The sequence below is a fragment of the Chiloscyllium plagiosum genome, chromosome 50, assembly GCF_004010195.1.
Source record: "Chiloscyllium plagiosum isolate BGI_BamShark_2017 chromosome 50, ASM401019v2, whole genome shotgun sequence".
NCBI classification, from domain to species: domain Eukaryota; kingdom Metazoa; phylum Chordata; class Chondrichthyes; order Orectolobiformes; family Hemiscylliidae; genus Chiloscyllium; species Chiloscyllium plagiosum.
Window position 1 is genome coordinate 3,269,130 of NC_057759.1, and position 7,875 is coordinate 3,277,004.

Consider the following 7,875-nt stretch of genomic DNA (forward strand, 5'->3'; position numbering starts at 1 on the left):
GATGAAGGGCTTTTGCCCGAAACGTCGATTTTGCCTGTCCTCGGATGCTGCCTGAATTGCTGTGCTCTTCCAGCACCACTAATCCAGAATCTGGTTTCCAGCATCTGCAGTCACTGTTTTTACCTTATATCGCTGTAGCACAATCTAATTGTTGATGGCAGATATTTGAGATTTAATGGTGTCCTTTCCTAACTTGTGCATCCATTTGATTTCCTGGTAGACTAGAGAATGAGTTGAATGGACTCTGTGCATCTTTTATTTAAATTGTGGTGAGCTGGAAATAATTCAAGGCAGGATCATTCACCAACCCTATCTTCATTGCCCTCCAGCTTCCTCACTTAAAATACACATCCAGCTCTATTTTCATACCTCATATGGAATCTACCTCCACCACAATCCCAGGCTACACAATCCAAATCCTAACAACTCTGAGTAAAGACATTTTTCTTCATGTCACTCCTAGCTTTCTTACTGACAGTGTTGAAATTGTGACCCCCTAGTTACTAACATACCAAGTAATGGTAAGAAAATATTCTTCTTTCCCATGTCAAAATTCTTCGTAATTTTGAATACCCCTACTTGGTCCTCCTCTTAGTCTTCTCTGCTCCAAGGAGAAGAAGCCTGGTGTCACTAATCCTTCCTTGTATGTAAAATCCTTCATTCCTTCTATCATTTTAGTAACTTTCCAATGGACCCTCTCCAGAGCTTGAAGATCCTTCCTTAAATAGAACTGAACACAATTGTGGTCTGACCAATGATTTGTAGAGGTATAGCATCACTTCCTCAGTTTTATACTCAATGCCTTTACTTATAACTGCAAGGATCCTATAAACCTTCTTCACAATGGTTTCAGCTTGCCTGGCCACCTTCAGAGAATGATACATGTGAACTCAGAGGTTCCAGTGCTCCCCTCAAAGATGTACCATTGACCCTGCATTGCTGCTGTGTGTTTCTGTTACCAAAAGGCATTTCATTTCATTTGCCTGCATTGGAATTCATCTGCCAGATTTCTACCCATTTGGCCAACTTGTCAATCGCACTGTGAAGTCCCTCAGCATCATCCTCACAATTCACTCCTTTCCCTGGGTTAGTGTCAACTGCAATTTAGAGATTATGTCCTCAACACCCAACTCCGAATCATTTATAGAACTAATGTGTACGTGTCAATTTCTTCTATGTGCATGTAAATATCAATTCTACCTGTCCGTTTCCCCTATGTGAATGTATTTACCAGTCTGCTCCTGCTCTGTGAACTGAGACAATCCATGTTGACCTGTATTTGTCTGTTTCCTATGTGAATGTGAGAGTGTATTTACTGGTCTGTCCCTGCTGTGATTTGAGAATGTCGATATTAATCCGTATTTGTCATTTTCTCCAATGTCAATATGTGAATGCATATGTCAATATATGAATGATATTTTTATACCAATATGCAATACAACAACATGTCATCTCCTTTCTCACCAAAATCAGAATTACTGATATGGTACAGCACAGAAGCAGACCATTCAGCCCATTGTGCCTGTACTGGGACATTCTCTTATGCATCAGTTCTGCAGTAATTGTTGGGAATGTGAATTTCATCCACACATTGTCAGTGTCTATATGGAAAGGACAATTTGACATCAGTTCTGTAGACATCTGACTTTTAATAACTAGTCCTGGGTTGGTCAGATCACATTTGTGTTCAGTTCTGGGTAATTTATTTAAGGAAGGATCCTCAAGCTCTGGAGAGGGTCATTGGAGATTTACTGGATCTCATTCACCTATGTTCAGTTGTGGTTTTGTCTGAGTGTAGCACGAACTCTGTAAATAAACTCTTTTCAATTGTGTTTAATTGTATTGCATTTCAGTGTTTATTTTTACATTGTGGGTGCATGCATGTATAGTAGACTTTCTCAGGCGCTGCTGGGCACTGTATATCCTCAGCTGTGATAAATGATGTTGAGAATCAATTTAATCTGGAAATAATTGAGGCCAAATTTTATTCTTTTCCTTTCAACATCCAGTGGCTGAATGACAGTGAGTTTGCTCTTGTGCTGCCAGTCTGTATCTCAGTTCATGTCTCCTGTAGTGAATGGGAAACAGCCAAAGTTCTTTAATTGTTAGTGCCTGTAGGAATCACGTGCAAGTGAAAGTGTAACACACTGCAACAGAAAGGATTGTGTGCTGTTCTTCAGAGTCCAGGTAGGAAACACAATGGACCTTTTGTATCTTGTATAGGGTAATGATATAAAATGTTGGTCTCCAGAAAGCCATCAGGTTTTGTTTTAGTGCATAGTGATGTTCTTTTATGAATACTGGTGAAGTAACAATCAATGCAAACTGAATCCAGTTGCAACTAAGTGACAAACAATTCAGCTGCATTGGAGCTGACTGACCTTGTACAGAAAAGACAATTGGCTAATTCACTTCTATTTTCTGATGTAAACAGAACATTTACCCACCCATACCCCTACATTTACCCCTTCCCTAACACTACGGGCAATTTAACCAATTCACCTGATTTGCATATCTTTGGACTGTGGGAGAAAACCAGAGCACCACGCAGAGAACGTGCAAATTCCACACTGTCAGTCGTCTAGGGCAGGAATTGAACCCGGATCTCCGACGCTGTGAGGCAGCAGTGCTAACCACTGTGCCACCGTGCCTCCCACTAATTATCTTAAAAAAAAGTTTCTAGATGGACTGAAACAGACGAAACAAAGTCTTCTACTGCAATATGAAGAAATGCAGAATGATGTGGTGATAAAGATAAGCTCCTCTGCTATCATAATCCTTTAAATAGATGCTGGCTGGTCAGGATGAAAATTGTTAGCTGGTTGTTTCTGATCAGTGCAGACTCAACTTTCAAAGGGCCTGATTCTGTGCTATAGGCCTCTCTGACAAAGGATCTGTGGGTAGAAATCATTTTGAACGTAACATTTTGTGTTACTTGCAGTGGCAATGGAACTGCGTGGCTGTTAGACATAGTCACAATCTCACACGCACACTTGCACAGAGAACGCTGTAATCCGCCCACATTGCGGTCTTTTACACCTTCGGGAAGAATGGTGGGGCGGCCATTGCTGACTGGGACTTGAAACAACATTAGGAGGTGCTGAACAATGGGACCAATCATATCTTTGCATATCTTTGGACTGTGGGAGAAAACCAGAGCACCACGCAGAGAACGTGCAAATTCCACACAGTCAGTCGTCTAGGGCAGGAATTGAACCCGGATCTCCGACGCTGTGAGGCAGCAGTGCTGACCACTGTGCCACCGTGCCTCCCACTAATTATCTTAAAAAAAGTTTCTGGATGGACTGAAACAGACAAAACAAAGTCTTCTACTGCAATATGAAGAAATGCAGAATGATGTGGTGATAAAGATAAGCTCCTCTGCTATCATCCTTTAAATAGATGCTGGCTGATCAGGATGAAAATTGTTAGCTGGTTGTTTCTGATCAGTGCAGACTCAACTTTCAAAGGGCCTGATTCTGTGCTATAGGCCTCTCTGACAAAGGATCTGTGGGTAGAAATCATTTTGAACGTAACATTTTGTGTTACTTGCAGTGGCAATGGAACTGCGTGGCTGTTAGACATAGTCACAATCTCACACGCACACTTGCACAGAGAACGCTGTAATCCGCCCACATTGCGGTCTTTTACACCTTCGGGAAGAATGGTGGGGCGGCCATTGCTGACTGGGACTTGAAACAACATTAGGAGGTGCTGAACAATGGGACCAATCATATCTGCCTTATTCCCCAATCCAGAGAGGGCACGGGGAGGAGGGCGGAAAGTACCGGCGCCAAATCATCAACCGCCTTCTTTCCAACTTGAAAAGGCCGCCAATTTCCAAACAAGGGAGTAGGTTTTACACTAAAAAATGAAGTACAAAAAACTAAGTTTAAAAAACATTAATACTCATGTTAATTTACTTTTAGTTTACAAATGTGTTCTTCACACGGTCTTACTCTCCCTCATTTGCCCACCTGTACTGTCCATTTCTGATCTTGAGAGTACGTTGTCTTTTTAAACCTTGAAAAGAGGCTGAAACAAAACGGGCCAAACACTGCCGTCTGCAACCTGTCTTTTCACTTCACATTTCAATCGCACCCCGGCATGCTGATAAAGCAGCACACAACATTCTTCCGGCTCAGTATCAATGACGAACACTGTGTTTAGGCGATATTTTAAAGTTGTCGTCCCTTATCGGTCTCGATCAGATTCAGCAAAAATCACCACATTTCAGTCCGGCAGCTGTTTTGGTGTTCTCTCGGTTCACTTTGAAAGGCTCTCACCGACAGCAGAAAGTGCTTTGGTGTTTGTATTCTGAAAAATCGGATTAAATCCGCGCACTGTCAATGAAAAAAAGTGAAAATACATCAATCCGTGGGAGTGTAAACTGTGGGCACTTCCACCAGGGCTTTTAGCAACTTGAACTGTTTATGAAGTCGTTTCCCCCACCTCGTCAATTTGCAACTCACTTATAAAATCAAATATAGTCTGTGACTAAAAATACCTGGTCAAGAATCACATGCAGACCAGAACTAATCAATCTTAAAAATGATTCACTGGTGCTTAATCTGCTGTCTCTCCACTGACAAGGGAAGAGGCTGTTTTTTTTTTGTACACAGTGGAAAACACAAAGTGCACGAAACTTTATTCAATTTCCACCACCAGGAAGATAGGAAAACACCCGGGTGGCCAGTGACAAGCACTGCCCTTCACATCAGAGGGCAGTGCTGTGTGATCAAAACAGTGAAGGGGAGGGTAGGGACTAAATCAAAATAGAGTTGGAGGGAGAAATCTCCTGATTTTTTTTTTCTTTTTGAAGACTCCTGGTTATTTTTTTTCCCTTTTTTGTGTTTTTTTGTTTTTTTAACCCCCACACTACCACCTAAGTGCGGTAGTGCTTATTTTATCCCCAGCACCCATGGTGTGTGTGTGTGCAGGTGGGAGACACAGTGAAAGACACAAAGTGAGGAAGAGGCTGTATGTGATGTATACTGGTTCCTGATTGGTTGATTTAGACTGAGTCATTCCCAAACACTCAGTTTCTGTGATTGGTTTGTGTGGGACCCAACGTGGATCTGTCAGAATCTACAACGAAATGTGAAGTGGATGGTGATTCTGTTTCTGTCAGTCTGACTGAGGGAGATTTGTTTCGTGTTAGTGACACAGAAAGTGACTGTGGTATTGGTTCGGTTTCCTTTTGCTCGTTGTTGTGATGATGTGGAAGTGGAAGGGTATGTTTCTAGCTCCGCAGGTCTGTTTCTGGTCCTCTCTCTGGGCTGGAATTAATGAGCTTGCCACTTTTCTCAGTGGTTAGCGCTGCTGCCTCACCACGCCAGGGGTCCTCCTTCGATTCCAGTTTCGGGCGACTGTCTGTGTGGATTTTTTACATTCTCCCCGTGTCTGAGTGGGTTTCCTCCGGGTACTCAGTTTTCCTCTCACAATTCAAAGACGTGCCGTGTAGTGAATTGGCCATGCTAACTGCCCATAATGTTCCGGGATATGTAGGTTTGGTGCATTAATTAGGGGTAAATGTAGAATAATGGGGAGTGGGTCTGGGTGGATTACTCTTCCGACGTCTGATGTGGACTTGTTGGGTCGAAGTACCAAATTCTACACTGTCGGGATTCTAAGGCTAAGAGTGTTTTCTCGGTTTGGTTTTGATGGAACTCGTTCTCAACTGCACGGAGTTGGAGAGAGATGAAAAAAAGTCCCTATTTAAAACTGTCCATGAGTCATGGGTTGAAAATGCCTGTCTTCACTGCGGGATTAATATATTTCTGAGAACTTGAGTGTTAACTGTGGGCCCAGAGACCGATCTGTAACTGTGTGCTTTGCACGTAACTGCAGTGGATCAGAACCACGTTGCTGCAGTTTTTATTTAAGAGCATTGAACTTTCACACCGGCATTTAGAGCATTTCTCAGTCTCATACGAATGCCTGTTAACCAGCAACCGTTAGCATGCTATGTATGTGTCACTTTAACTTTATATCTATCGAGTCCTTATTTAGACATTTGGCATGAATTCAACACCTGACCATTGAGGCTCTGGTCCTCTGTGTAATAGTCAATTAGTGTTACTTCAAGACAGGTTTTATTCTGTATCCACCAAACACTGATGTAAGCAGTAAAACTTTACACCATTTGCCTGCCACTTGGAAATGTTCCTCCAATCTGTGTCTATCCAGTTCTGGGAGGTAAAGCATTTTTGTTTACTCTATTTCACAGTCTTTACATGTCAGTATGTTACTGGACTGAAACTCAAACCTTCTAAAGTGTAACCTGTTGTTTTTACTCTGTAGGTGTCAGTCATTAACATAAGAATGTTTCTCATTTAGTATCTACAATTTTGAGTGTGACCAAACACCACTTTGGACAGTCTCAGGTAGGACTCCCTCCCCTCCACACCCATATCCTTTGAATATCAGCTTCTGCGCAATGACAGTATGTTTGTATTTATAACTGCAGCATTTGGTAAGGTACAATATCTTAACATTGTTATTGCCAATTTCTGCAATGTACATCAGTGATGTTACACTGTTTATGTCAGTTTCTCACCAGTGGATAGTTGCATTGTCTCCTAACAGTTCATTGTTTTGCAACCGACTCTATTTCACTCTGTAACTGCCAGTTTGTTGTTTCTAATTTGTTTTCACTCAGTTTCTGTCGATACACTGGCATGTGAGACAGCAAATATTTCAACATTTCTAACTTTCAGATGAAATGAATGGGTTTTTTTTTAACTCCATCCCTGTTATGTCACAGTGACTTGTAATTGAATCTGTCAGTATGTGATCTGTGAGCACACACAGTAAGTTAGTGATAAAATGAAAGGTGAATTATGCCTCTCATTTCTGTCATGCAATTGCAGGGTATATACACTACAGTTATTAATTTCTTTCAGACTTGTGTCAGTTTAAATATCTCAAAGCAGAAGACAAGAAGAAAAATGAGAAGTCAGCAACATTTTTTATCTGCCTGTGTGTACTCAGCTCTGAGAATGTGCTATCAAAATGTACCTGTTAGTTTTTTTTGATGAATATAAGAACTTTGTTTTAAACCTTATACCTGTCAGTTTCTCCAATGTGAATGTTTGAGTGCAGTTTTCAATCTGTACCTGATAGTTTCAACTAAATGAATGAATGAGTGCATTTGAAAGTGTACCTTTCAGTGTATGCTCTGTGAATAAGTGAGTGTACTTATAATATTTGGCTCTATTTAAGATGACACTTCCCAGAAACTGCAGGAGCTCTTTTTACTTCAAGTCTCTGTTGCTCAACATGAATAAGATTTTATCTATTGCCATCCATGTCAGGGTAGTTTCAATTCCAGCCTTGGCTCATTGTGCAAACTTCACACAGACAGGTTCCCGATGTCTGCATTGGTTTTGTTACAGCACAGGGTAAACCCCTTTGCTAATTTAAAACCAGCAATACAGAAAAGATTTATCCCATGCAGTAATCTGTGAAAATGTGATAGGCCAAGAACTAGTTAAAGTAAAGATTAACAGCTTTATTTATGAAAGTATAACAGAGAGTGATAACTAACAACTATTAACAACTTCTTCCTCTATCCTATCTTCTATAATACTAGTCCAATAGAACTCCTGATTAAGATTTACAAAACAAAACTTCTTATCTCAAAACCAGGCAGCTTTCGGTTCTTTTCTGTATTCCGGTCGTCTTTTGTTCTTCTTGGGCATTGTGCTTTACTAGTTGCTGATTGATAAAGGTACTTTAAAGAGAGCTATTTTTTGGGCAATCTTTTTACATGCTGGGGGCTTGGCAATTCTCCTCCCAAGTGTTCGATTTTCCCAGGTCTTATACCTCCAGAGCATCGGATTGTGTCATTGGCTTTTAAGAACGTCAATACGC